The 24,576-nt window shown below is 37.8% G+C and overlaps 51 non-coding genes across 51 annotated transcripts; all 51 read right to left on the bottom strand.

Annotated features, from left to right (window-relative positions):
* Window positions 1-549: 549 nt before the first annotated feature.
* On the bottom strand, window positions 550-622 carry TRNAF-GAA (transfer RNA phenylalanine (anticodon GAA)). Its single transcript has one exon. It is a non-coding gene; the product is annotated as a tRNA-Phe (tRNA).
* Window positions 623-869: 247 nt separating this feature from the next.
* TRNAF-GAA (transfer RNA phenylalanine (anticodon GAA)) lies at window positions 870-942 on the bottom strand. The gene has a single exon. It is a non-coding gene; the product is annotated as a tRNA-Phe (tRNA).
* An 872-nt stretch (window positions 943-1,814) lies between these two features.
* On the bottom strand, window positions 1,815-1,886 carry TRNAF-GAA (transfer RNA phenylalanine (anticodon GAA)). The gene has a single exon. It is a non-coding gene; the product is annotated as a tRNA-Phe (tRNA).
* A 252-nt stretch (window positions 1,887-2,138) lies between these two features.
* On the bottom strand, window positions 2,139-2,211 carry TRNAF-GAA (transfer RNA phenylalanine (anticodon GAA)). The gene has a single exon. It is a non-coding gene; the product is annotated as a tRNA-Phe (tRNA).
* Window positions 2,212-3,086: 875 nt separating this feature from the next.
* On the bottom strand, window positions 3,087-3,159 carry TRNAF-GAA (transfer RNA phenylalanine (anticodon GAA)). The gene has a single exon. It is a non-coding gene; the product is annotated as a tRNA-Phe (tRNA).
* Window positions 3,160-3,722: 563 nt separating this feature from the next.
* On the bottom strand, window positions 3,723-3,795 carry TRNAF-GAA (transfer RNA phenylalanine (anticodon GAA)). Its single transcript has one exon. It is a non-coding gene; the product is annotated as a tRNA-Phe (tRNA).
* A 564-nt stretch (window positions 3,796-4,359) lies between these two features.
* On the bottom strand, window positions 4,360-4,432 carry TRNAF-GAA (transfer RNA phenylalanine (anticodon GAA)). Its single transcript has one exon. It is a non-coding gene; the product is annotated as a tRNA-Phe (tRNA).
* A 563-nt stretch (window positions 4,433-4,995) lies between these two features.
* Window positions 4,996-5,068, bottom strand: TRNAF-GAA (transfer RNA phenylalanine (anticodon GAA)). Its single transcript has one exon. It is a non-coding gene; the product is annotated as a tRNA-Phe (tRNA).
* Window positions 5,069-5,618: 550 nt separating this feature from the next.
* Window positions 5,619-5,691, bottom strand: TRNAF-GAA (transfer RNA phenylalanine (anticodon GAA)). The gene has a single exon. It is a non-coding gene; the product is annotated as a tRNA-Phe (tRNA).
* A 252-nt stretch (window positions 5,692-5,943) lies between these two features.
* Window positions 5,944-6,016, bottom strand: TRNAF-GAA (transfer RNA phenylalanine (anticodon GAA)). The gene has a single exon. It is a non-coding gene; the product is annotated as a tRNA-Phe (tRNA).
* A 573-nt stretch (window positions 6,017-6,589) lies between these two features.
* TRNAF-GAA (transfer RNA phenylalanine (anticodon GAA)) lies at window positions 6,590-6,662 on the bottom strand. The gene has a single exon. It is a non-coding gene; the product is annotated as a tRNA-Phe (tRNA).
* Window positions 6,663-6,908: 246 nt separating this feature from the next.
* Window positions 6,909-6,981, bottom strand: TRNAF-GAA (transfer RNA phenylalanine (anticodon GAA)). Its single transcript has one exon. It is a non-coding gene; the product is annotated as a tRNA-Phe (tRNA).
* A 572-nt stretch (window positions 6,982-7,553) lies between these two features.
* TRNAF-GAA (transfer RNA phenylalanine (anticodon GAA)) lies at window positions 7,554-7,626 on the bottom strand. Its single transcript has one exon. It is a non-coding gene; the product is annotated as a tRNA-Phe (tRNA).
* An 877-nt stretch (window positions 7,627-8,503) lies between these two features.
* On the bottom strand, window positions 8,504-8,576 carry TRNAF-GAA (transfer RNA phenylalanine (anticodon GAA)). Its single transcript has one exon. It is a non-coding gene; the product is annotated as a tRNA-Phe (tRNA).
* Window positions 8,577-8,828: 252 nt separating this feature from the next.
* Window positions 8,829-8,901, bottom strand: TRNAF-GAA (transfer RNA phenylalanine (anticodon GAA)). Its single transcript has one exon. It is a non-coding gene; the product is annotated as a tRNA-Phe (tRNA).
* A 726-nt stretch (window positions 8,902-9,627) lies between these two features.
* TRNAF-GAA (transfer RNA phenylalanine (anticodon GAA)) lies at window positions 9,628-9,700 on the bottom strand. The gene has a single exon. It is a non-coding gene; the product is annotated as a tRNA-Phe (tRNA).
* A 252-nt stretch (window positions 9,701-9,952) lies between these two features.
* TRNAF-GAA (transfer RNA phenylalanine (anticodon GAA)) lies at window positions 9,953-10,025 on the bottom strand. The gene has a single exon. It is a non-coding gene; the product is annotated as a tRNA-Phe (tRNA).
* A 248-nt stretch (window positions 10,026-10,273) lies between these two features.
* TRNAF-GAA (transfer RNA phenylalanine (anticodon GAA)) lies at window positions 10,274-10,346 on the bottom strand. Its single transcript has one exon. It is a non-coding gene; the product is annotated as a tRNA-Phe (tRNA).
* A 251-nt stretch (window positions 10,347-10,597) lies between these two features.
* TRNAF-GAA (transfer RNA phenylalanine (anticodon GAA)) lies at window positions 10,598-10,670 on the bottom strand. The gene has a single exon. It is a non-coding gene; the product is annotated as a tRNA-Phe (tRNA).
* Window positions 10,671-10,921: 251 nt separating this feature from the next.
* Window positions 10,922-10,994, bottom strand: TRNAF-GAA (transfer RNA phenylalanine (anticodon GAA)). The gene has a single exon. It is a non-coding gene; the product is annotated as a tRNA-Phe (tRNA).
* A 252-nt stretch (window positions 10,995-11,246) lies between these two features.
* On the bottom strand, window positions 11,247-11,319 carry TRNAF-GAA (transfer RNA phenylalanine (anticodon GAA)). Its single transcript has one exon. It is a non-coding gene; the product is annotated as a tRNA-Phe (tRNA).
* Window positions 11,320-11,567: 248 nt separating this feature from the next.
* Window positions 11,568-11,640, bottom strand: TRNAI-GAU (transfer RNA isoleucine (anticodon GAU)). Its single transcript has one exon. It is a non-coding gene; the product is annotated as a tRNA-Ile (tRNA).
* Window positions 11,641-11,891: 251 nt separating this feature from the next.
* On the bottom strand, window positions 11,892-11,964 carry TRNAF-GAA (transfer RNA phenylalanine (anticodon GAA)). Its single transcript has one exon. It is a non-coding gene; the product is annotated as a tRNA-Phe (tRNA).
* Window positions 11,965-12,524: 560 nt separating this feature from the next.
* On the bottom strand, window positions 12,525-12,597 carry TRNAF-GAA (transfer RNA phenylalanine (anticodon GAA)). Its single transcript has one exon. It is a non-coding gene; the product is annotated as a tRNA-Phe (tRNA).
* A 251-nt stretch (window positions 12,598-12,848) lies between these two features.
* Window positions 12,849-12,921, bottom strand: TRNAF-GAA (transfer RNA phenylalanine (anticodon GAA)). Its single transcript has one exon. It is a non-coding gene; the product is annotated as a tRNA-Phe (tRNA).
* Window positions 12,922-13,172: 251 nt separating this feature from the next.
* On the bottom strand, window positions 13,173-13,245 carry TRNAF-GAA (transfer RNA phenylalanine (anticodon GAA)). Its single transcript has one exon. It is a non-coding gene; the product is annotated as a tRNA-Phe (tRNA).
* Window positions 13,246-13,497: 252 nt separating this feature from the next.
* Window positions 13,498-13,570, bottom strand: TRNAF-GAA (transfer RNA phenylalanine (anticodon GAA)). Its single transcript has one exon. It is a non-coding gene; the product is annotated as a tRNA-Phe (tRNA).
* Window positions 13,571-13,818: 248 nt separating this feature from the next.
* TRNAI-GAU (transfer RNA isoleucine (anticodon GAU)) lies at window positions 13,819-13,891 on the bottom strand. The gene has a single exon. It is a non-coding gene; the product is annotated as a tRNA-Ile (tRNA).
* An 876-nt stretch (window positions 13,892-14,767) lies between these two features.
* On the bottom strand, window positions 14,768-14,840 carry TRNAF-GAA (transfer RNA phenylalanine (anticodon GAA)). Its single transcript has one exon. It is a non-coding gene; the product is annotated as a tRNA-Phe (tRNA).
* A 252-nt stretch (window positions 14,841-15,092) lies between these two features.
* Window positions 15,093-15,165, bottom strand: TRNAF-GAA (transfer RNA phenylalanine (anticodon GAA)). The gene has a single exon. It is a non-coding gene; the product is annotated as a tRNA-Phe (tRNA).
* Window positions 15,166-15,417: 252 nt separating this feature from the next.
* TRNAF-GAA (transfer RNA phenylalanine (anticodon GAA)) lies at window positions 15,418-15,490 on the bottom strand. The gene has a single exon. It is a non-coding gene; the product is annotated as a tRNA-Phe (tRNA).
* A 248-nt stretch (window positions 15,491-15,738) lies between these two features.
* On the bottom strand, window positions 15,739-15,811 carry TRNAF-GAA (transfer RNA phenylalanine (anticodon GAA)). The gene has a single exon. It is a non-coding gene; the product is annotated as a tRNA-Phe (tRNA).
* Window positions 15,812-16,062: 251 nt separating this feature from the next.
* TRNAF-GAA (transfer RNA phenylalanine (anticodon GAA)) lies at window positions 16,063-16,135 on the bottom strand. Its single transcript has one exon. It is a non-coding gene; the product is annotated as a tRNA-Phe (tRNA).
* A 251-nt stretch (window positions 16,136-16,386) lies between these two features.
* TRNAF-GAA (transfer RNA phenylalanine (anticodon GAA)) lies at window positions 16,387-16,459 on the bottom strand. Its single transcript has one exon. It is a non-coding gene; the product is annotated as a tRNA-Phe (tRNA).
* A 251-nt stretch (window positions 16,460-16,710) lies between these two features.
* TRNAF-GAA (transfer RNA phenylalanine (anticodon GAA)) lies at window positions 16,711-16,783 on the bottom strand. The gene has a single exon. It is a non-coding gene; the product is annotated as a tRNA-Phe (tRNA).
* Window positions 16,784-17,034: 251 nt separating this feature from the next.
* On the bottom strand, window positions 17,035-17,107 carry TRNAF-GAA (transfer RNA phenylalanine (anticodon GAA)). Its single transcript has one exon. It is a non-coding gene; the product is annotated as a tRNA-Phe (tRNA).
* A 252-nt stretch (window positions 17,108-17,359) lies between these two features.
* On the bottom strand, window positions 17,360-17,432 carry TRNAF-GAA (transfer RNA phenylalanine (anticodon GAA)). Its single transcript has one exon. It is a non-coding gene; the product is annotated as a tRNA-Phe (tRNA).
* Window positions 17,433-17,680: 248 nt separating this feature from the next.
* TRNAF-GAA (transfer RNA phenylalanine (anticodon GAA)) lies at window positions 17,681-17,753 on the bottom strand. The gene has a single exon. It is a non-coding gene; the product is annotated as a tRNA-Phe (tRNA).
* A 252-nt stretch (window positions 17,754-18,005) lies between these two features.
* TRNAF-GAA (transfer RNA phenylalanine (anticodon GAA)) lies at window positions 18,006-18,078 on the bottom strand. Its single transcript has one exon. It is a non-coding gene; the product is annotated as a tRNA-Phe (tRNA).
* Window positions 18,079-18,963: 885 nt separating this feature from the next.
* On the bottom strand, window positions 18,964-19,036 carry TRNAF-GAA (transfer RNA phenylalanine (anticodon GAA)). The gene has a single exon. It is a non-coding gene; the product is annotated as a tRNA-Phe (tRNA).
* An 889-nt stretch (window positions 19,037-19,925) lies between these two features.
* TRNAF-GAA (transfer RNA phenylalanine (anticodon GAA)) lies at window positions 19,926-19,997 on the bottom strand. The gene has a single exon. It is a non-coding gene; the product is annotated as a tRNA-Phe (tRNA).
* A 247-nt stretch (window positions 19,998-20,244) lies between these two features.
* TRNAF-GAA (transfer RNA phenylalanine (anticodon GAA)) lies at window positions 20,245-20,317 on the bottom strand. The gene has a single exon. It is a non-coding gene; the product is annotated as a tRNA-Phe (tRNA).
* Window positions 20,318-20,877: 560 nt separating this feature from the next.
* TRNAF-GAA (transfer RNA phenylalanine (anticodon GAA)) lies at window positions 20,878-20,950 on the bottom strand. The gene has a single exon. It is a non-coding gene; the product is annotated as a tRNA-Phe (tRNA).
* Window positions 20,951-21,827: 877 nt separating this feature from the next.
* TRNAF-GAA (transfer RNA phenylalanine (anticodon GAA)) lies at window positions 21,828-21,900 on the bottom strand. The gene has a single exon. It is a non-coding gene; the product is annotated as a tRNA-Phe (tRNA).
* Window positions 21,901-22,152: 252 nt separating this feature from the next.
* Window positions 22,153-22,225, bottom strand: TRNAF-GAA (transfer RNA phenylalanine (anticodon GAA)). The gene has a single exon. It is a non-coding gene; the product is annotated as a tRNA-Phe (tRNA).
* Window positions 22,226-22,477: 252 nt separating this feature from the next.
* Window positions 22,478-22,550, bottom strand: TRNAF-GAA (transfer RNA phenylalanine (anticodon GAA)). The gene has a single exon. It is a non-coding gene; the product is annotated as a tRNA-Phe (tRNA).
* Window positions 22,551-22,798: 248 nt separating this feature from the next.
* On the bottom strand, window positions 22,799-22,871 carry TRNAF-GAA (transfer RNA phenylalanine (anticodon GAA)). Its single transcript has one exon. It is a non-coding gene; the product is annotated as a tRNA-Phe (tRNA).
* A 251-nt stretch (window positions 22,872-23,122) lies between these two features.
* TRNAF-GAA (transfer RNA phenylalanine (anticodon GAA)) lies at window positions 23,123-23,195 on the bottom strand. Its single transcript has one exon. It is a non-coding gene; the product is annotated as a tRNA-Phe (tRNA).
* A 251-nt stretch (window positions 23,196-23,446) lies between these two features.
* On the bottom strand, window positions 23,447-23,519 carry TRNAF-GAA (transfer RNA phenylalanine (anticodon GAA)). Its single transcript has one exon. It is a non-coding gene; the product is annotated as a tRNA-Phe (tRNA).
* Window positions 23,520-24,096: 577 nt separating this feature from the next.
* Window positions 24,097-24,169, bottom strand: TRNAF-GAA (transfer RNA phenylalanine (anticodon GAA)). Its single transcript has one exon. It is a non-coding gene; the product is annotated as a tRNA-Phe (tRNA).
* Window positions 24,170-24,417: 248 nt separating this feature from the next.
* On the bottom strand, window positions 24,418-24,490 carry TRNAF-GAA (transfer RNA phenylalanine (anticodon GAA)). Its single transcript has one exon. It is a non-coding gene; the product is annotated as a tRNA-Phe (tRNA).
* Between the last annotated feature and the right edge of the window lie 86 nt (window positions 24,491-24,576).

Genomic DNA, 24,576 nt, shown 5'->3' with positions numbered 1-24,576 from the left:
TCCAAATACATATCTAAAATAAAAACAAGAGAATTCTGCAGTAAAAATTCGCCTGAAAAATTGTATGCAAAAGTTATCTGCCGAATACCGGGACCTGTAGATCTTCAGATTAATGCTCTCCACTAAGTGATTCCACTGAAAGGAGGGAGTACAAAGAAATATCTGAAATAATAAATAGGAAATAAATTCTCTACAGTAAAGATTTCGCTAAAATTATAAATTATGTCGCGAAATATACCCTATCGAAACCCGGGACCTTCAGATCTTCAGCCTAACGTTCTCCCAAATGAACTACTTCGGCGCAAGACAGTCGTCCTAATATATATCTAGAATAAAAACAAGAGAATTCTGCAGTAAAAATGCGTCTGAAAAATTGTATGCAAAAGTTATCTGCCGAATAATGGGCCCTGTAGATCTTCAGATTAACGATCTACACTAAGTCATTCCACTGAAACGAGGGAGTAAAAATAAATATCTGAAATAATATATAGGAAATTCTCTACAGTAAAGATTTCGCTAAAATTCGGAACAATGTCGCGAAACATACCCTGCCGAAACCCGGGATCGAACCAGGGACCTTTAGATCTTCAGTCTAACGCTCTCCCAACTGAGCTATTTCGGCGAAAGACATTCGTCCAAATACATATCTAAAATAAAAACTAGAGAATTCTGCAGTAAAAATTCGCCTGAAAAAGTGTATGCAAAATTATCTGCCGAATACCGGGACCTGTAGATCTTGAGATTAACGATCTACACTAAGTCATTCCACTGAAACGAGGGAGTAAAAATAAATATCTCAAATAATAAATAGGAAATTCTCTACAGTAAAGATTTCGCTAAAATTCGGAATAATGTCGCGAAACATACCCTGCCGAAACCCGGGATCGAACCAGGGACCTTTAGATCTTCAGTCTAACGCTCTCCCAACTGAGCTATTTCGGCGAAAGACATTCGTCCAAATACATATCTAAAATAAAAACAAGAGAATTCTGCAGTAAAAATTCGCCTGAAAAATTGTATGCAAAATTATCTGCCGAATACCGGGCCCTGTAGATCTTGAGATTAACGATCTACACTAAGTCATTCCACTGAAACGAGGGAGTAAAAATGAATATCTGAAATAATAAATGGGAAATTCTCTACAGTAAAGATTTCGCTAAAATTCGGAATTATGTCGCGAAACATACGCTGCCGAAACCCGGGACCTTTAGATTTTCAGTCTAACGCTCTCCCAACTGAGCTATTTCGGCGAAAGACATTCATCCAAATATATATCTAAAATAAACACAAGAGAATTCTGCAGTAAAAATTCGCCTGAAAAAGTGTATGCAAAAGTTATCTGCCGAATACCGGGACCTGTAGATCTTCAGATTAACGCTCTCCACTAAGTGATTCCACTTTAAGGAGGGAGTACAAAGAAATATCTGAAATAATAAATAGGAAATAAATTCTCTACAGTAAAGATTTCGCTAAAATTCGGAATTATCTCGCGAAATATACCCTGCCGAAACCTGGGACCTTTAGATCTCAGTCTAACGCTCTCTCAACTGAGCTGTTTCGGCGAAAGACATTCGTACAAATACATATCTAAAATAAAAACAAGAGAATTCTGCAGTAAAAATTCGCCTGAAAAAGTGTATGCAAAAGTTATCTGCCGAATACCGGGACCTGTAGATCTGCAGATTAACGATCTACACTAAGTCATTCCGCATAAACGAGGGAGTAAAAATAAATATCTGAAATAATAAATGAGAAATAAATTATCTAAAGTAAAGACTTCGCTAAAATTCGGAATTAAGTCGCGAAATATATCCTGCCGAAACCCGGGATCGAACCAAGGACCTTTAGATCTTCAGTCTAACGCTCTCCAACTGAGCTGTTGCGGCGAAAGACATTCGTACAAATACATATCTGAAATAAAAACAAGAGAATTCTGCAGTAAAAATGCGTCTGAAAAATTGTATGCAAAAGTTATCTGCCGAATACCGGGACCTGTAGATCTGCAGATTAACGATCTACACTAAGTGATTCCACTGAAAGGAGGGAGTACAAAGAAATATCTGTAATAATAAATGGGAAATAAATTCTCTACAGTAAAGATTTCGCTAAAATTCGGAATTATGTCGCGAAACATACCCTGCCGAAACCCGGGATCGAACCAGGGAACTTTAGATCTTCAGTCTAACGCTCTCCCAACTGAGCTATTTCGGCGAAAGACGTTCGTCCAAATACATGTCTAAAATAAAAACAAGAGAATTCTGCAGTAAAAATTCCCCTCAAAAATTGTATGCAAAAGTTATCTGCCGAATACCGGGACCTGTAGATCTTCAGATTAACGATCTACACTAAGTCATTCCACTGAAACGAGGGAGTAAAAATAAATATCTGAAATAATAAATGGGAAATAAATTCTCTACAGTAAAGACTTCGCTAAAATTCGGAATTATCTCGCGAAACATACCCTGCCGAAACCCGGGACCTTTAGATCTCAGTCTAACGCTCTCTCAACTGAGCTGTTTCGGCGAAAGACATTCGTCCAAATACATATCTAAAATAAAAACAAGAGAATTCTGCAGTAAAAATTCGCCTGAAAAATTGTATGCAAAATTATCTGCCGAATACCGGGACCTGTAGATCCGCAGATTAACGATCTACACTAAGTGATTCCACTGAAACGAGGGAGTACAAAGAAATATCTGTAATAATAAATGGGAAATAAATTCTCTACAGTAAAGTTTTCGCTAAAATTCGGAATTATCTCGCGAAACATACCCTGCCGAAACCCGGGACCTTTAGATCTCAGTCTAACGCTCTCTCAACTGAGCTGTTTCGGCGAAAGACATTCGTCCAAATACATATCTAAAATAAAAACAAGAGAATTCTGCAGTAAAAATTCGCCTGAAAAATTGTATGCAAAAGTTATCTGCCGAATACCGGGACCTGTAGATCTTCAGATTAACGCTCTCCACTAAGTGATTCCACTGAAAGGAGGGAGTACAAAGAAATATCTGTAATAATAAATGGGAAATAAATTTTCTACAGTAAAGATTTCGCTAAAATTCGGAATTATGTCGCGAAACATACCCTGCCGAAACCCGGGATCGAACCAGGGACCTTTAGATCTTCAGTCTAACGCTCTCCCAACTGAGCTATTTCGGCGTAAGACATTCGTCCAAATACATATCTAAAATAAAAACAAGAGAATTCTGCAGTAAAATTTCGCCTGAAAAAGTGTATGCAAAATTATCTGCCGAATACCGGGCCCTGTAGATCTTGAGATTAACGATCTACACTAAGTCATTCCACTGAAACGAGGGAGTAAAAATGAATATCTGAAATAATAAATAGGAAATAAATTCTCTACAGTAAAGATTTCGCTAAAATTCGGAATTATCTCGCGAAACATACCCTGCCGAAACCCGGGACCTTTAGATCTCAGTCTAACGCTCTCTCAACTGAGCTGTTTCGGCGAAAGACATTCGTACAAATACATATCTAAAATAAAAACAAGAGAATTCTGCAGTAAAAATTCGCCTGAAAAAGTGTATGCAAAAGTTATCTGCCGAATACCGGGACCTGTAGATCTTCAGATTAACGCTCTCCACTAAGTGATTCCACTTTAAGGAGGGAGTACAAAGAAATATCTGAAATAATAAATAGGAAATAAATTCTCTACAGTAAAGATTTCGCTAAAATTCGGAATTTTGTCGCGAAACATACCCTGCCGAAACCCGGGATCGAACCAGGGACCTTTAGATCTTCAGTCTAACGCTCTCCCTACTGAGCTATTTCGGCGCAAGACGTTCGTCCAAATACATATCTAAAATAAAAACAAGAGAATTCTGCAGTAAAAATTCCCCTCAAAAATTGTATGCAAAAGTTATCTGCCGAATACCTCGACCTGTAGATCTTGAGATTAACGATCTACACTAAGTGATTCCACTGAAACGAGGGAGTACAAAGAAATATCTGTAATAATAAATGGGAAATAAATTCTCTACAGTAAAGTTTTCGCTAAAATTCGGAATTATCTCGCGAAACATACCCTGCCGAAACCCGGGACCTTTAGATCTCAGTCTAACGCTCTCTCAACTGAGCTGTTTCGGCGAAAGACATTCGTCCAAATACATATCTAAAATAAAAACAAGAGAATTCTGCAGTAAAAATTCGCCTGAAAAATTGTATGCAAAAGTTATCTGCCGAATACCGGGACCTGTAGATCTTCAGATTAACGCTCTCCACTAAGTGATTCCACTGAAAGGAGGGAGTACAAAGAAATATCTGTAATAATAAATGGGAAATAAATTTTCTACAGTAAAGATTTCGCTAAAATTCGGAATTATGTCGCGAAACATACCCTGCCGAAACCCGGGATCGAACCAGGGACCTTTAGATCTTCAGTCTAACGCTCTCCCAACTGAGCTATTTCGGCGTAAGACATTCGTCCAAATACATATCTAAAATAAAAACAAGAGAATTCTGCAGTAAAATTTCGCCTGAAAAAGTGTATGCAAAATTATCTGCCGAATACCGGGCCCTGTAGATCTTGAGATTAACGATCTACACTAAGTCATTCCACTGAAACGAGGGAGTAAAAATGAATATCTGAAATAATAAATAGGAAATAAATTCTCTACAGTAAAGATTTCGCTAAAATTCGGAATTATCTCGCGAAACATACCCTGCCGAAACCCGGGACCTTTAGATCTCAGTCTAACGCTCTCTCAACTGAGCTGTTTCGGCGAAAGACATTCGTACAAATACATATCTAAAATAAAAACAAGAGAATTCTGCAGTAAAAATTCGCCTGAAAAAGTGTATGCAAAAGTTATCTGCCGAATACCGGGACCTGTAGATCTTCAGATTAACGCTCTCCACTAAGTGATTCCACTTTAAGGAGGGAGTACAAAGAAATATCTGAAATAATAAATAGGAAATAAATTCTCTACAGTAAAGATTTCGCTAAAATTCGGAATTTTGTCGCGAAACATACCCTGCCGAAACCCGGGATCGAACCAGGGACCTTTAGATCTTCAGTCTAACGCTCTCCCTACTGAGCTATTTCGGCGCAAGACGTTCGTCCAAATACATATCTAAAATAAAAACAAGAGAATTCTGCAGTAAAAATTCCCCTCAAAAATTGTATGCAAAAGTTATCTGCCGAATACCTCGACCTGTAGATCTTGAGATTAACGATCTACACTAAGTCATTCCACTGAAACGAGGGAGTAAAAATAAATATCTGAAATAATAAATGGGAAATAAAGACTTCGCTAAAATTCGGAATTTTCTCGCGAAACATACCCTGCCGAAACCCGGGACCTTTAGATCTCAGTCTAACGCTCTCCCAACTGAGTTATTTCGGCGAAAGACATTCGTCCAAATACATGTCTAAAATAAAAACAAGAGAATTCTGCAGTAAAAATTCCCCTCAAAAATTGTATGCAAAAGTTATCTGCCGAATACCGGGACCTGTAGATCTTCAGATTAACGATCTACACTAAGTCATTCCACTGAAACAAGGGAGTAAAAATAAATATCTGAAATAATAAATGGGAAATAAATTCTCTACAGTAAACACTTCGCTAAAATTCGGAATTATGTCGCGAAATATACGTTGCCGAAACCCGGGATCGAACCAGGGACCTTCAGATCTTCAGTCTAACGCTCTCCCAACTGAGCTATTTCGGCGAAAGACATTTGTCCAAATACATATCTGAAATAAAAACAACAGAATTCTGCAGAAAAAATTTGCCTGAAAAAGTGTATGCAAAAGTTATCTGCCGAATACCGGGACCTGTAGATCTGCAGATTAACGATCTACACTAAGTGATTCCACTGAAAGGAGGGAGTACAAAGAAATATCTGTAATAATAAATGGGAAATAAAATCTCTACAGTAAAGATTTCGCTAAAATTCCGAATCATGTCGCGAAACATACCCTGCCGAAACCCGGGATCGAACCAGGGACCTTTAGATCTTCAGTCTAACGCTCTCCCAGCTGAGCTATTTCGGCGAAAGACATTCGTCCAAATACATATCTAAAATAAAAACAAGAGAATTCTGCAGTAAAATTTCGCCTGAAAAATTGTACGCAAATGTTATCTGCCGAATACCGGGACCTGTAGATCTTCAGATTAACGCTCTCCACTAAGTGATTCCACTGAAAGGAGGGAGTACAAAGAAATATCTGAAATAATAAATAGGAAATAAATTCTCTACAGTCAAGATTTCGCTAAAATTATAAATTATGTCGCGAAATATACCCTATCGAAACCCGGGATCGAACCAGGGACTTCCAGATTTTCTGCCTAACGTTCTCCCAACAGAGCTACTTCGGCGCAAGACAGTCGTCCTAATATATATCTAGAATAAAAACAAGAGAATTCTGCAGTAAAAATGCGTCTGAAAAATTGTATGCAAAAGTTATCTGCCGAATACCGGGCCCTGTAGATCTTCAGATTAACGATCTACACTAAGTCATTCCACTGAAACGAGGGAGTAAAAATAAATATCTGAAATAATAAATAGGAAATTCTCTACAGTAAAGATTTCGCTAAAATTCGGAATTATGTCGCGAAACATACCCTGCCTTAACCCGGGTTCGAACCAGGGACCTTTAGATCTTCAGTCTAACGCTCTCCCAACTGAGCTATTTCAGCGTAAGACGTTCGTCCAAATACATGTCTAAAATAAAAACTAGAGAATTCTGCAGTAAAAATTTGCCTGAAAAAGTGTATGCAAAATTATCTGCCGAATACCGGGTCTGTAGATCTTGAGATTAACGATCTACACTAAGTCATTCCACTGAAACGAGGGAGTAAAAATAAATATCTGAAATAATAAATAGGAAATTCTCTACAGTAAAGATTTCGCTAAAATTGGGAATTAAGTCGCGAAATATACCCTGCCGAAACCCGGGATCGAACCAGGGACCTTCAGATCTTCAGTCTAACGCTCTCCCAACTGAGCTATTTCGCCGGAAGACATTCGTCCAAATACATATCTAAAATAAAAACAAGAGGATTCTGCAGTAAAAATGCGTCTGAAAAATTGTATGCAAAAGTTATCTGCCGAATACCGGGACCTGTAGATCTGCAGATTAACGATCTACACTAAGTGATTCCACTGAAAGGAGGGAGTACAAAGAAATATCTGAAATAATAAATAGGAAATAAATTCTCTACAGTCAAGATTTCGCTAAAATTATAAATTATGTCGCGAAATATACCCCATTGAAACTGGGATCGAACCAGGGACTTCCAGATTTTCAGCCTAACGTTCTCCCAACAGAGCTACTTCGGCGCAAGACAGTTGTCCTAATATATATCTAGAATAAAAACAAGAGAATTCTGCAGTAAAAATGCGTCTGAAAAATTGTATGCAAAAGTTATCTGCCGAATACCGGGCCCTGTAGATCTTCAGATTAACGATCTACACTAAGTCATTCCACTGAAACGAGGGAGTAAAAATAAATATCTGAAATAATAAATAGGAAATTCTCTACAGTAAAGATTTCGCTAAAATTCGGAATTATGTCGCGAAACATACCCTGCCTTAACCCGGGATCGATCCAGGGACCTTCAGATCTTCAGTCTAACGCTCTCCCAACTGAGCTATTTCGGCAAAAGACGTTCGTCCAAATACATATCTAAAATAAAAACAAGAGAATTCTGCAGTAAAAATTCGCCTGAAAAAGTGTATGCAAAAGTTATCTGCCGAATACCGGGACCTGTAGATCTTCAGATTAACGCTCTCCACTAAGTCATTCCACTTTACGGAGGGAGTACAAAGAAATATCTGAAATAATAAATAGGAAATAAATTCTATACAGTAAAGATTTCGCTAAAATTCGGAATTATCTCGCGAAACATACCCTGCCGAAACCCGGGACCTTTAGATCTTCAGTCTAACGCTCTCCCAACTGAGCTATTTCGGCGAAAGACATTTGTCCAAATACATATCTAAAATAAAAACAAGAGAATTCTGCAGTAAAAATTCGCCTGAAAAATTGTATGCAAAAGTTATCTGCCGAATACCGGGACCTGTAGATCTTCAGATTAATGCTCTCCACTAAGTGATTCCACTGAAAGGAGGGAGTACAAAGAAATATCTGTAATAATAAATGGGAAATAAATTCTCTACAGTAAAGATTTCGCTAAAATTCGGATATATGTCGCGAAACATACCCTGCCGAAACCCGGGACCTTTAGATCTCAGTCTAACGCTCTCTCAACTGAGCTATTTTGGCGGAAGACATTCGTACAAATACATATCTAAAATAAAAACAAGAGTATTCTGCAGTAAAAATTCGCCTGAAAAAGTGTATGCAAAAGTTATCTGCCGAATACCGGGACCTGTAGATCTGCAGATTAACGATCTACACTAAGTCATTCCGCATAAACGAGGGAGTAAAAATAAATATCTGAAATAATAAATGGGAAATAAATTATCTAAAGTAAAGACTTCGCTAAAATTCGGAATTAAGTCGCGAAATATATCCTGCCGAAACCCGGGATCGAACCAAGGACCTTTAGATCTTCAGACTAACGCTCTCCCAACTGAGCTATTTCGGCGAAAGACGTTTGTCCAAATACATATCTAAAATAAATACAAGAGAATTCTGCAGTAAAAATTCGCCTGAAAAATTGTATGCAAAAGTTATCTGCCGAATACCGGGACCTGTAGATCTTCAGATTAATGCTCTCCACTAAGTGATTCCACTGAAAGGAGGGAGTACAAAGAAATATCTGTAATAATATATGGGAAATAAATTCTCTACAGTAAAGATTTCGCTAAAATTCGGATATATGTCGCGACACATACCCTGCCGAAACCCAGGATCGAACCAGGGACCTTTAGATCTTCAGTCTAACGCTCTCCCAACTGAGCCATTTCGACGAAAGACATTCGTCCAAATACATATCTAAAATAAAAACAAGAGAATTCTGCAGTAAAAATGCGTCTGAAAAAGTGTATGCAAAAGTTATCTAACGAATACCGGGACCTGTAGATCTTCAGATTAACGATCTACATTAAGTCATTCCACTGAAACGAGGGAGTAAAAATAAATATTTGAAATAATAAATGGGAAATAAATTCTCTACAGTAAAGATTCCGCTATAATTCGGAATCATGTCGCGAAATATACGCTGCCGAATACCGGGACCTGTAGATCTTCAGATTAATGCTCTCCACTAAGTGATTCCACTGAAAGGAGGGAGTACAAAGAAATATCTGTAATAATAAATGGGAAATAAATTCTCTACAGTAAAGATTTCGCTAAAATTCGGATATATGTCGCGAAACATACCCTGCCGAAACCCGGGACCTTTAGATCTCAGTCTAACGCTCTCTCAACTGAGCTATTTTGGCGGAAGACATTCGTACAAATACATATCTAAAATAAAAACAAGAGTATTCTGCAGTAAAAATTCGCCTGAAAAAGTGTATGCAAAAGTTATCTGCCGAATACCGGGACCTGTAGATCTGCAGATTAACGATCTACACTAAGTCATTCCGCATAAACGAGGGAGTAAAAATAAATATCTGAAATAATAAATGGGAAATAAATTATCTAAAGTAAAGACTTCGCTAAAATTCGGAATTAAGTCGCGAAATATATCCTGCCGAAACCCGGGATCGAACCAAGGACCTTTAGATCTTCAGACTAACGCTCTCCCAACTGAGCTATTTCGGCGTAAGACATTCGTCCAAATACATATCTAAAATAAAAACAAGAGAATTCTGCAGTAAAAATTCGTCTCAAAAATTGTATGCAAATGTTATCTGCCGAATACCGGGACCTGTAGATCTTCAGATTAACGCTCTCCACTAAGTGATTCCACTGAAAGGAGGGAGTACAAAGAAATATCTGAAATAATAAATAGGAAATAAATTCTCTACAGTAAAGATTCCGCTATAATTCGGAATCATGTCGCGAAGTATACGCTGCCGAAACCCGGGATCGAACCAGGGACCTTCTGATCTTCAGCCTAATGTTTTCCCAACTGAGCTACTTCGGCGAAAGACAGTCGTCAAAATATATATCTAGAATAAAAAAAAGATAATTCTGCAGTAAAAATGCGTCTGAAAAATTGTATGCAAAAGTTATCTGCCGAATACCGGGCCCTGTAGATCTTGAGATTAACAATCTACACTAAGTCATTCCACTGAAACGAGGGAGTAAAAATAAATATCTGAAATAATAAATAGGAAATTCTCTACAGTAAAGATTTCGCTAAAATTCGGAATAATGTTGCGAAACATACCCTGCCGAAACCAGGGATCGAACCAGGGACCTTTAGATCTTCAGTCTAACGCTCTCCCAACTGAGCTATTTCGGCGAAAGACGTTCGTCCAAATACATATCTAAAATAAAAACAAGAGAATTCTACAGTAAAAATTCCCCTGAAAAATTGTATGCAAAAGTTATCTGCCGAATACCTCGACCTAAAGATCTTGAGATTAACGATCTACACTAAGTCATTCCACTGAAACGAGGGAGTAAAATAAATATCTGAAATAATAAATCTGAAATAAATTCTCTAAAGTAAAGACTTCGCTAAAATTCGGAATTAAGTCGCGAAATATATCCTGCCGAAACCCGGAATCGAACCAGGGACCTTTAGATTTTCAGTCTAACGCTCTCCCAACTGAGCTATTTCGCCGGAAGACATTCGTCCAAATACATAACTAAAATAAAAACAAGAGAATTCTGCAGTAAAATTGCGTCTGAAAAATTGTATGCAAAATTATCTGCCGAATACCGGAACCTGTAGATCTTCAGATTAATGATCTACACTAAGTCATTCCACTGAAACGAGGGAGTAAAAATAAATATCTGAAATAATAAATGGGAAATAAATTCTCTACAGTAAAGACCTCGCTAAAATTCGGAATTAAGTCGCGAAATATACCCTGCCGAAACCCGGGATAGAACCAGGGACCTTTAGATCTTCAGTCGAACGCTCTCCCAACTGAGCTATTTCGGAGAAAGACATTTGTCCAAATGCATATCTAAAATAAAAAAAAGAGAATTCTGCAGTAAAAATGCGTCTGAAAAAGTGTATGCAAAAGTTATCTGCCAAACACCGGGACCTGTAGATCTTCAGATTAATGATCTACACTAAGTCATTCCACTGAAACGAGGGAGTAAAAATAAATATCTGAAATAATAAATGGGAAATAAATTCTCTACAGTAAAGACCTCGCTAAAATTCGGAATTAAGTCGCGAAATACACCCTGCCGAAACCCGGGATAGAACCAGGGACCTTTAGATCTTCAGTCGAACGCTCTCCCAACTGAGCTATTTCGGAGAAAGACATTTGTCCAAATGCATATCTAAAATAAAAAAAAGAGAATTCTGCAGTAAAAATGCGTCTGAAAAATTGTATGCAAAAGTTATCTGCCGAATACCGGGCCCTGTAGATCTTGAGATTAACGATCTACACTAAGTCATTCCACTGAAACGAGGGAGTAAAAATAAATATCTGAAATAATAAATAGGAAATTCTCTACAGTAAAGATTTCGCTAAAATTCGGAATAATGTTGCGAAACATACCCTGCCGGAACCCGGGATCGAACCAGGGACCTTTATATCATCAGTCTAACGCTCTCCCAACAGAGCTATTTCGGCGAAAGACGTTCGTCCAAATACATATCTAAAATAAAAACAAGAGAATTCTGCAGTAAAAATTCCCCTCAAAAATTGTTCGCAAAAGTTATCTGCCGAATACCTCGACCTGTAGATCTTGAGATTAACGATCTACACTAAGTCATTCCACTGAAACGAGGGAGTAAAATAAATATCTGTAATAATAAATGGGAAATAAATTCTCTACAGTAAAGATTTCGCTAAAATTCGGATATATGTCGCGAAACATACCCTGCCGAAACCCGGGATCGAACCAGGGATCTTTAGATCTTCAGTCTAACGATCTCTCAACTGAGCTACTTCGGAGTAAGACAGCCGTCCTAATATATATCTAGAATAAAAACAAGAGAATTCTGCAGTAAAAATGCGTCTGAAAAATTGTATGCAAAAGTTATCTGCCGAATACCGGGACCTGTAGATCTGCAGATTAACGATCTACACTAAGTGATTCCACTGAAACGAGGGAGTACAAAGAAATATCTGTGATAATAAATGGGAAATAAATTCTCTACACTAAAGATTTCGCTAAAATTCGGAATTATCTCGCGAAACATACCCTGCCGAAACCCGGGACCTTTAGATCTCAGTCTAACGCTCTGTCAACTGAGCTACTTCGGCGCATGACAGTCGTCCTAATATATATCTAGAATAAAAACAAGAGAATTCTGCAGTAAAAATGCGTCTGAAAAATTGTATGCAAAAGTTATCTGCCGAATACCGGGTCCTGTAGATCTTCAGATTAACGATCTACACTAAGTCATTCCACTGAAACGAGGGAGTAAAAATAAATATCTGAAATAATAAATAGGAAATTCTCTACAGTAAAGATTTCGCTAAAATTCGGAATTATGTCGCGAAACATACCCTGCCTTAACCCGGGATCGAACCAGGGACCTTTAAATCTTCAGTCTAACGCTCTCCCAACTGAGCTATTTCGGCGAAAGACGTTCGTCCAAATACATGTCTAAAATAAAAACAAGAGAATTCTGCAGTAAAAATTCCCCTCAAAAATTGTATGCAAAAGTTATCTGCCGAATACCTCGACCTAAAGATCTTGAGATTAACGATCTACACTAAGTCATTCCACTGAAACGAGGGAGTAAAATAAATATCTGAAATAATAAATCTGAAATAAATTCTCTAAAGTAAAGACTTCGCTAAAATTCGGAATTAAGTCGCGAAATATATCCTGCCGAAACCCGGAATCGAACCAGGGACCTTTAGATTTTCAGTCTAACGCTCTCCCAACTGAGCTATTTCGCCGGAAGACATTCGTCCAAATACATATCTAAAATAAAAACAAGAGAATTCTGCAGTAAAATTGCGTCTGAAAAATTGTATGCAAAATTATCTGCCGAATACCGGAACCTGTAGATCTGCAGATTAACGATCTACACTAAGTGATTCCACTGAAACGAGGGAGTACAAAGAAATATCTGTAATAATAAATGGGAAATAAATTCTCTACAGTAAAGTTTTCGCTAAAATTCGAAATTACGTCGCGAAACATACCCTGCCGAAACCCGAGATCGAACCAGGGACCTTTAGATCTTCAGTCTAACGCTCTCCCAACTGAGCTATTTCGGCGAAAGACATTTGTCCAAATGCATATCTAAAATAAAAACAAGAGAATTCTGCAGTAAAAATTCGCCTGAAAAAGTGTATGCAAAAGTTATCTGCCAAACACCGGGACCTGTAGATCTTCAGATTAATGATCTACACTAAGTCATTCCACTGAAACGAGGGAGTAAAAATAAATATCTGAAATAATAAATGGGAAATAAATTCTCTACAGTAAAGACCTCGCTAAAATTCGGAATTAAGTCGCGAAATACACCCTGCCGAAACCCGGGATAGAACCAGGGACCTTTAGATCTTCAGTCGAACGCTCTCCCAACTGAGCTATTTCGGAGAAAGACATTTGTCCAAATGCATATCTAAAATAAAAAAAAGAGAATTCTGCAGTAAAAATGCGTCTGAAAAATTGTATGCAAAAGTTATCTGCCGAATACCGGGCCCTGTAGATCTTGAGATTAACGATCTACACTAAGTCATTCCACTGAAACGAGGGAGTAAAAATAAATATCTGAAATAATAAATAGGAAATTCTCTACAGTAAAGATTTCGCTAAAATTCGGAATAATGTTGCGAAACATACCCTGCCGGAACCCGGGATCGAACCAGGGACCTTTATATCATCAGTCTAACGCTCTCCCAACAGAGCTATTTCGGCGAAAGACGTTCGTCCAAATACATATCTAAAATAAAAACAAGAGAATTCTGCAGTAAAAATTCCCCTCAAAAATTGTTCGCAAAAGTTATCTGCCGAATACCTCGACCTGTAGATCTTGAGATTAACGATCTACACTAAGTCATTCCACTGAAACGAGGGAGTAAAATAAATATCTGTAATAATAAATGGGAAATAAATTCTCTACAGTAAAGATTTCGCTAAAATTCGGATATATGTCGCGAAACATACCCTGCCGAAACCCGGGATCGAACCAGGGATCTTTAGTCTAACGATCTCTCAACTGAGCTACTTCGGAGTAAGACAGCCGTCCTAATATATATCTAGAATAAAAACAAGAGAATTCTGCAGTAAAAATGCGTCTGAAAAATTGTATGCAAAAGTTATCTGCCGAATACCGGGACCTGTAGATCTGCAGATTAACGATCTACACTAAGTGATTCCACTGAAACGAGGGAGTACAAAGAAATATCTGTGATAATAAATGGGAAATAAATTCTCTACACTAAAGATTTCGCTAAAATTCGGAATTATCTCGCGAAACATACCCTGCCGAAACCCGGGACCTTTAGATCTCAGTCTAACGCTCTGTCAACTGAGCTACTTCGGCGCATGACAGTCGTCCTAATATATATCTAGAATAAAAACAAGAGAATTCTGCAGTAAAAATGCGTCTGAAAAATTGTATGCAAAAGTTATCTGCCGAATACCGGGTCCTGTAGATCTTCAGATTAACGATCTACACTAAGTCATTCCACTGAAACGAGGGAGTAAAAATAAATATCTGAAATAATAAATAGGAAATTCTCTACAGTAAAGATTTCGCTAAAATTCGGAATTATGTCGCGAAACATACCCTGCCTTAACCCGGGATCGAACCAGGGACCTTTAAATCTTCAGTCTAACGCTCTCCCAACTGAGCTATTTCGGCGAAAGACGTTCGTCCAAATACATGTCTAAAATAAAAACAAGAGAATTCTGCAGTAAAAATTCCCCTCAAAAATTGTATGCAAAAGTTATCTGCCGAATACCGGGACCTGTAGATCTTCAGATTAACGCTCTCCACTAAGTGATTCCACTGAAAGGAGGGAGTACAAAGAAATATCTGAAATAATAATTAGGAAATAAATTCTCTACAGTAAAGATTTCGCTAAAATTATAAATTATGTCGCGAAACTTACCCTGCCGAAACCCGGGATCGAACCAGGGACCTTTAGATCTTCAGTCTAACGCTCTCCCAGCAGAGCTATTTCGGCGTAAGACATTCGTCCAAATACATATCTAAAATAAAAACAAGAGAATTCTGCAGTAAAAATTGGTCTCAAAAATTGTATGCAAATGTTATCTGCCGAATACCGGGACCTGTAGATCTTCAGATTAACGCTCTCCACTAAGTGATTCCACTGAAAGGAGGGAGTACAAAGAAATATCTGAAATAATAAATAGGAAATAAATTCTCTACAGTAAATATTCCGCTATAATTCGGAATCATGTCGCGAAATATACGCTGCCGAAACCCGGGATCGAACCAGGGACCTTCTGATCTTCAGCCTAATGTTTTCCCAACTGAGCTACTTCGGCGAAAGACAGTCGTCAAAATATATATCTAGAATAAAAAAAAGAGAATTCTGCAGTAAAAATGCGTCTGAAAAATTGTATGCAAAAGTTATCTGCCGAATACCGGGCCCTGTAGATCTTGAGATTAACAATCTACACTAAGTCATTCCACTGAAACGAGGGAGTAAAAATAAATATCTGAAATAATAAATAGGAAATTCTCTACAGTAAAGATTTCGCTAAAATTCGGAATAATGTTGCGAAACATACCCTGCCGAAACCCGGGATCGAACCAGGGACCTTTAGATCTTCAATCTAACGCTCTCCCAACTGAGCTATTTCGGCGAAAGACGTTCGTCCAAATACATATCTAAAATAAAAACAAGAGAATTCTACAGTAAAAATTCCCCTGAAAAATTGTATGCAAAAGTTATCTTCCGAATACCTCGACCTGTAGATCTTGAGATTAACGATCTACACTAAGTCATTCCACTGAAACGAGGGAGTAAAATAAATATCTGAAATAATAAATGGGAAATAAATTCTCTAAAGTAAAGACTTCGCTAAAATTCGGGATTAAGTCGCGAAATATATCCTGCCGAAACCCGGAATCGAACCAGGGACCTTTAGATCTTCAGTCTAACGCTCTCCCAACTGAGCTATTTCGGCGAAAGACATTTGTCCAAATACATATCTAAAAGAAAAAAAAGAGAATTCTGCAGTAAAAATGCGTCTGAAAAATTGTATGCAAACTTATCTGCCGAATACCGGGTCCTGTAGATCTTCAGATTAACGATCTACACTAAGTCATTCCACTGAAACGAGGGAGTAAAAATAAATATCTGTAATAATAAATGGGAAATAAATTCTCTACAGTAAAGATTTCGCTAAAATTCGGAATAATGTTGCGAAACATACCCTGCCGAAACCCGGGATCGAACCAGGGACCTTTAGATCTTCAATCTAACGCTCTCCCAACTGAGCTATTTCGGCGAAAGACGTTCGTCCAAATACATATCTAAAATAAAAACAAGAGAATTCTACAGTAAAAATTCCCCTGAAAAATTGTATGCAAAAGTTATCTTCCGAATACCTCGACCTGTAGATCTTGAGATTAACGATCTACACTAAGTCATTCCACTGAAACGAGGGAGTAAAATAAATATCTGAAATAATAAATGGGAAATAAATTCTCTAAAGTAAAGACTTCGCTAAAATTCGGGATTAAGTCGCGAAATATACCCTGCCGAAACCCGGAATCGAACCAGGGACCTTTAGATTTTCAGTCTAACGCTCTCCCAACTGAGCTATTTCGCCGGAAGACATTCGTCCAAATACATATCTAAAATAAAAACAAGAGAATTCTGCAGTAAAAATGCGTCTGAAAAATTGTATGCAAAATTATCTGCCGAATACCGGGACCTGTAGATCTGCAGATTAACGATCTACACTAAGTGATTCCACTGAAACGAGGGAGTACAAAGAAATATCTGTAATAATAAATGGGAAATAAATTCTCTACAGTAAAGATTTCGCTAAAATTCGGAATTACGTCGCGAAACATACCCTGCCGAAACCCGGGATCGAACCAGGGACCTTTAGATCTTCAGTCTAAGGCTCTCCCAACTGAGCTATTTCGGCGAATGACATTTGTCCAAATGCATATCTAAAATAAAAACAAGAGAATTCTGCAGTAAAAATTCGCCTGAAAAAGTGTATGCAAAAGTTATCTGCCAAACACCGGGACCTGTAGATCTTCAGATTAATGATCTACACTAAGTCATTCCACTGAAACGAGGGAGTAAAAATAAATATCTGAAATAATAAATGGGAAATAAATTCTCTACAGTAAAGACCTCGCTAAAATTCGGAATTAAGTCGCGAAATACACCCTGCCGAAACCCGGGATAGAACCAGGGACCTTTAGATCTTCAGTCTAACGCTCTCCCAACTGAGCTATTTCGGCGAAAGACATTTGTCCAAATACATATCTAAAAGAAAAAAAAGAGAATTCTGCAGTAAAAATGCGTCTGAAAAATTGTATGCAAAAGTTATCTGCCGAATACCGGGTCCTGTAGATCTTCAGATTAACGATCTACACTAAGTCATTCCACTGAAACGAGGGAGTAAAAATAAATATCTGAAATAATAAATAGGAAATTCTCTACAGTAAAGATTTCGCTAAAATTCGGAATTATGTCGCGAAACATACCCTGCCTTAACCCGGGATCGAACCAGGGACCTTTAGATCTTCAGTCTAACGCTCTCCCAACTGAGCTATTTCAGCGAAAGACGTACGTCCAAATACATGTCTAAAATAAAAACAAGAGAATTCTGCAGTAAAAATTCCCCTCAAAAATTGTATGCAAAAGTTATCTGCCGAATACCGGGACCTGTAGATCTTCAGATTAACGCTCTCCACTAAGTGATTCCACTGAAAGGAGGGAGTACAAAGAAATATCTGAAATAATAAATAGGAAATAAATTCTCTACAGTAAAGATTTCGCTAAAATTATAAATTATGTCGCGAAACTTACCCTGCCGAAACCCGGGATCGAACCAGGGATCGTTAGATTTTCAGTCTAACGATCTCTCAACTGAGCTACTTCGGCGTAAGAAAGTCGTCCTAATATCTATCTAGAATAAAAACAAGAGAATTCTGCAGTAAAAATGCGTCTGAAAAATTGTATGCAAAAGTTATCTGCCGAATACCGGGACCTGTAGATCTGCAGATTAACGATCTACACTAAGTGATTCCACTGAAAGGAGGAAGTACAAAGAAATATCTGAAATAATAAATAGGAAATAAATTCTCTACAGTAAAGATTTCGCTAAAATTCGGAATTATCTCGCGAAACATACCCTGCCGAAACCCGGGACGTTTAGATCTCAGTCTAACGCTCTCTCAACTGAGCTGTTTCGGCGAAAGACATTCGTACAAATACATATCTAAAATAAAAACAAGAGAATTCTGAAGTAAAAATTCGCCTGAAAAAGTGTATGCAAAAGTTATCTGCCGAATACCGGGACCTGTAGATCTGCAGATTAACGATCTACACTAAGTGATTCCACTGAAAGGAGGAAGTACAAAGAAATATCTGTAATAATAAATGGGAAATAAATTCTCTACAGTCAAGATTTCGCTAAAATTATAAATAATGTCGCGAAATATACCCTATCGAAACCCGGGATCGAACCAGGGACTTCCAGATTTTCAGCCTAACGTTCTCCCAAAAGAGCTACTTCGGCGCAAGACAGCTGTCCTAATATATATCTAGAATAAAAACAAGAGAATTCTGCAGTGAAAATGCGTCTGAAAAATTGTATGCAAAAGTTATCTGCCGAATACCGGGCCCTGTAGATCTTCAGATTAACGATCTACACTAAGTCATTCCACTGAAACGAGGGAGTAAAAATAAATATCTGAAATAATAAATAGGAAATTCTCTACAGTAAAGATTTCGCTAAAATTCGGAATTATGTCGCGAAAGATACCCTGCCTTAACCCGGGATCGAACCAGGGACCTTTAGATCTTCAGTCTAACGCTCTCCCAACTGAGCTATTTCGGCGAAAGACGTTCGTCCAAATACATGTCTAAAATAAAAACAAGAGAATTCTGCAGTAAAAATTCCCCTCAAAAATTGTATGCAAAAGTTATCTGCCGAATACCGGGACCTGTAGATCTTCAGATTAACGCTCTCCACTAAGTGATTCCACTGAAAGGAGGGAGTACAAAGAAATATCTGAAATAATAAATAGGAAATAAATTCTCTACAGTCAAGATTTCGCTAAAATTATAAATTATGTCGCGAAATATACCCTATCGAAACTGGGATCGAACCAGGGACTTCCAGATTTTCAGCCTAACGTTCTCCCAACAGAGCTACTTCGGCGCAAGACAGTTGTCCTAATATATATCTAGAATAAAAACAAGAGAATTCTGCAGTAAAAATGCGTCTGAAAAATTGTATGCAAAAGTTATCTGCCGAATACCGGGCCCTGTAGATCTTCAGATTAACGATCTACACTAAGTCATTCCACTGAAACGAGGAAGTACAAAGAAATATCTGTAATAATAAATGGGAAATAAATTCTCTACAGTAAAGATTTCGCTAAAATTCGGAATTATGTCGCGAAACATACCCTGCCGAAACCCGGGACCTTTAGATCTTCAGTCTAACGCTCTCCCAACTGAGCTATTTCGGCGAAAGACATTCATCCAAATATATATCTAAAATAAACACAAGAGAATTCTGCAGTAAAAATTCGCCTGAAAAAGTGTATGCAAAAGTTATCTGCCGAATACCGGGACCTGTAGATCTGCAGATTAACGATCTACACTAAGTCATTCCGCATAAACGAGGGAGTAAAAATAAATATCTGAAATAATAAATGAGAAATAAATTATCTAAAGTAAAGACTTCGCTAAAATTCGGAATCAAGTCGCGAAATATATCCTGCCGAAACCCGGAACGAACCAAGGACCTTTAGATCTTCAGTCTAACGCTCTCCCAACTGAGCTATTTCGGCGAAAGACATTTGTCCAAATACATATCTAAAATAAAATCAAGAGAATTCTGCAGTAAAAATTCGCCTGAAAAAGTGTATGCAAAATTATCTGCCGAATACCGGGCCCTGTAGATCTTGAGATTAACGATCTACACTAAGTCATTCCACTGAAACGAGGGAGTAAAAATGAATATCTGAAATAATAAATAAGAAATTCTCTACAGTAAAGATTTCGCTAAAATTCGGAATAATGTCGCGAAACATACCCTGCCGAAACCCGGGATCGAACCAGGGACCTTTAGATCTTCAGTCTAACGCTCTCCCAACTGAGCTATTTCGGCGAAAGACATTCGTCCAAATTCATATCTAAAATAAAAACAAGAGAATTCTGCAGTAAAAATTCGCCTGAAAAAGTGTATGCAAAATTATCTGCCGAATACCGGGCCCTGTAGATCTTGAGATTAACGATCTACACTAAGTCATTCCACTGAAACGAGGGAGTAAAAATGAATATCTGAAATAATAAATAGGAAATTCTCTACAGTAAAGATTTCGCTAAAATTCGGAATTATGTCGCGAAACATACCCTGCCGAAACCCGGGACCTTTAGATCTTCAGTCTAACGCTCTCTCAACTGAGCTATTTTGGCGGAAGACATTCGTACAAATACATATCTAAAATAAAAACAAGAGTATTCTGCAGTAAAAATTCGCCTGAAAAAGTGTATGCAAAAGTTATCTGCCGAATACCGGGACCTGTAGATCTGCAGATTAACGATCTACACTAAGTCATTCCGCATAAACGAGGGAGTAAAAATAAATATCTGAAATAATAAATGGGAAATAAATTATCTAAAGTAAAGACTTCGCTAAAATTCGGAATTAAGTCGCGAAATATATCCTGCCGAAACCCGGGATCGAACCAAGGACCTTTAGATCTTCAGACTAACGCTCTCCCAACTGAGCTATTTCGGCGAAAGACATTTGTCCAAATACATATCTAAAATAAATACAAGAGAATTCTGCAGTAAAAATTCGCCTGAAAAAGTGTATGCAAAAGTTATCTGCCGAATACCGGGACCTGTAGATCTTCAGATTAACGCTCTCCACTAAGTGATTCCACTTTAAGGATGGAGTACAAAGAAATATCTGAAATAATAAATAGGAAATAAATTCTCTACAGTAAAGATTTCGCTAAAATTCGGAATTATCTCGCGAAACATACCCTGCCGAAACACGGGACCTTTAGATCTTCAGTCTAACGCTCTCCCAACTGAGCTATTTCGGCGAAAGACATTTGTCCAAATACATATCTAAAATAAAAACAAGAGAATTCTGCAGTAAAAATTCGCCTGAAAAATTGTATGCAAAAGTTATCTGCCGAATACCGGGACCTGTAGATCTTCAGATTAATGCTCTCCACTAAGTGATTCCACTGAAAGGAGGGAGTACAAAGAAATAACTGTAATAATAAATGGGAAATAAATTCTCTACAGTAAAGATTTCGCTAAAATTCGGATATATGTCGCGAAACATACCCTGCCGAAACCCGGGACCTTTAGATCTCAGTCTAACGCTCTCTCAACTGAGCTATTTTGGCGGAAGACATTCGTACAAATACATATCTAAAATAAAAACAAGAGTATTCTGCAGTAAAAATTCGCCTGAAAAAGTGTATGCAAAAGTTATCTGCCGAATACCGGGACCTGTAGATCTGCAGATTAACGATCTACACTAAGTCATTCCGCATAAACGAGGGAGTAAAAATAAATATCTGAAATAATAAATGGGAAATAAATTATCTAAAGTAAAGACTTCGCTAAAATTCGGAATTAAGTCGCGAAATATATCCTGCCGAAACCCGGGATCGAACCAAGGACCTTTAGATCTTCAGACTAACGCTCTCCCAACTGAGCTATTTCGGCGAAAGACATTTGTCCAAATACATATCTAAAATAAATACAAGAGAATTCTGCAGTAAAAATTCGCCTGAAAAATTGTATGCAAAAGTTATCTGCCGAATACCGGGACCTGTAGATCTTCAGATTAACGATCTACATTAAGTCATTCCACTGAAACGAGGGAGTAAAAATAAATATTTGAAATAATAAATGGGAAATAAATTCTCTACAGTAAAGACTTCGCTAAAATTCGGAATTAAGTCGCGAAATACACGCTGCCGAAACCCGGGATCGAACCAGGGACCTTTAGATCTTCAGTCTAACGCTCTCCCAACTGAGCTATTTCGGCGTAAGACATTCGTCCAAATACATATCTAAAATAAAAACAAGAGAATTCTGCAGTAAAAATTCGTCTCAAAAATTGTATGCAAATGTTATCTGCCGAATACCGGGACCTGTAGATCTTCAGATTAACGCTCTCCACTAAGTGATTCCACTGAAAGGAGGGAGTACAAAGAAATATCTGAAATAATAAATAGGAAATAAATTCTCTACAGTAAATATTCCGCTATAATTCGGAATCATGTCGCGAAATATACGCTGCCGAAACCCGGGATCGAACCAGGGACCTTCTGATCTTCAGCCTAATGTTTTCCCAACTGAGCTACTTCGGCGAAAGACAGTCGTCAAAATATATATCTAGAATAAAAAAAAGAGAATTCTGCAGTAAAAATGCGTCTGAAAAATTGTATGCAAAAGTTATCTGCCGAATACCGGGCCCTGTAGATCTTGAGATTAACAATCTACACTAAGTCATTCCACTGAAACGAGGGAGTAAAAATAAATATCTGAAATAATAAATAGGAAATTCTCTACAGTAAAGATTTCGCTAAAATTCGGAATAATGTTGCGAAACATACCCTGCCGAAACCCGGGATCGAACCAGGGACCTTTAGATCTTCAGTCTAACGCTCTCCCAACTGAGCTATTTCGGCGAAAGACGTTCGTCCAAATACATATCTAAAATAAAAACAAGAGAATTCTACAGTAAAAATTCCCCTGAAAAATTGTATGCAAAAGTTATCTTCCGAATACCTCGACCTGTAGATCTTGAGATTAACGATCTACACTAAGTCATTCCACTGAAACGAGGGAGTAAAATAAATATCTGAAATAATAAATGGGAAATAAATTCTCTAAAGTAAAGACTTCGCTAAAATTCGGGATTAAGTCGCGAAATATATCCTGCCGAAACCCGGAATCGAACCAGGGACCTTTAGATTTTCAGTCTAACGCTCTCCCAACTGAGCTATTTCGCCGGAAGACATTCGTCCAAATACATATCTAAAATAAAAACAAGAGAATTCTGCAGTAAAAATGCGTCTGAAAAATTGTATGCAAAATTATCTGCCGAATACCGGGACCTGTAGATCTGCAGATTAACGATCTACACTAAGTGATTCCACTGAAACGAGGGAGTACAAAGAAATATCTGTAATAATAAATGGGAAATAAATTCTCTACAGTAAAGATTTCGCTAAAATTCGGAATTACGTCGCGAAACATACCCTGCCGAAACCCGGGATCGAACCAGGGACCTTTAGATCTTCAGTCTAACGCTCTCCCAACTGAGCTATTTCGGCGAATGACATTTGTCCAAATGCATATCTAAAATAAAAACAAGAGAATTCTGCAGTAAAAATTCGCCTGAAAAAGTGTATGCAAAAGTTATCTGCCGAATACCGGGACCTGTAGATCTGCAGATTAACGCTCTCCACTAAGTGATTCCACTGAAACGAGGGAGTACAAAGAAATATCTGTAATAATAAATGGGAAATAAATTCTCTACAGTAAAGATTTCGCTAAAATTCGGAATTACGTCGCGAAATATACCCTATCGAAACCCGGGATCGAACCAAGGACTTTCTGATCTTCAGCCTAACGTTCTCCCAACTGAGCTATTTCGGCGTAAGACAGTCGTCCTAATATATATCTAGAATAAAAACAAGAGAATTCTGCAGTAAAAATTCGCCTGAAAAAGTGTATGCAAAAGTTATCTGCCAAACACCGGGACCTGTAGATCTTCAGATTAATGATCTACACTAAGTCATTCCACTGAAACGAGGGAGTAAAAATAAATATCTGAAATAATAAATGGGAAATAAATTCTCTACAGTAAAGACCTCGCTAAAATTCGGAATTAAGTCGCGAAATACACCCTGCCGAAACCCGGGATAGAACCAGGGACCTTTAGATCTTCAGTCTAACGCTCTCCCAACTGAGCTATTTCGGCGAAAGACATTTGTCCAAATACATATCTAAAAGAAAAAAAAGAGAATTCTGCAGTAAAAATGCGTCTGAAAAATTGTATGCAAAAGTTATCTGCCGAATACCGGGTCCTGTAGATCTTCAGATTAACGATCTACACTAAGTCATTCCACTGAAACGAGGGAGTAAAAATAAATATCTGAAATAATAAATAGGAAATTCTCTACAGTAAAGATTTCGCTAAAATTCGGAATTATGTCGCGAAACATACCCTGCCTTAACCCGGGATCGAACCAGGGACCTTTAGATCTTCAGTCTAACGCTCTCCCAACTGAGCTATTTCAGCGATAGACGTTCGTCCAAATACATGTCTAAAATAAAAACAAGAGAATTCTGCAGTAAAAATTCCCCTCAAAAATTGTATGCAAAAGT

This window comes from Pholcus phalangioides, unplaced genomic scaffold (genome assembly GCF_987345545.1).
Source record: "Pholcus phalangioides strain wild (caught in Gottingen) unplaced genomic scaffold, Ppha-v1.0 ptg000017l_1, whole genome shotgun sequence".
NCBI lineage: Eukaryota > Metazoa > Arthropoda > Arachnida > Araneae > Pholcidae > Pholcus > Pholcus phalangioides.
This window is presented reverse-complemented; position numbering and strand designations above follow the sequence as displayed.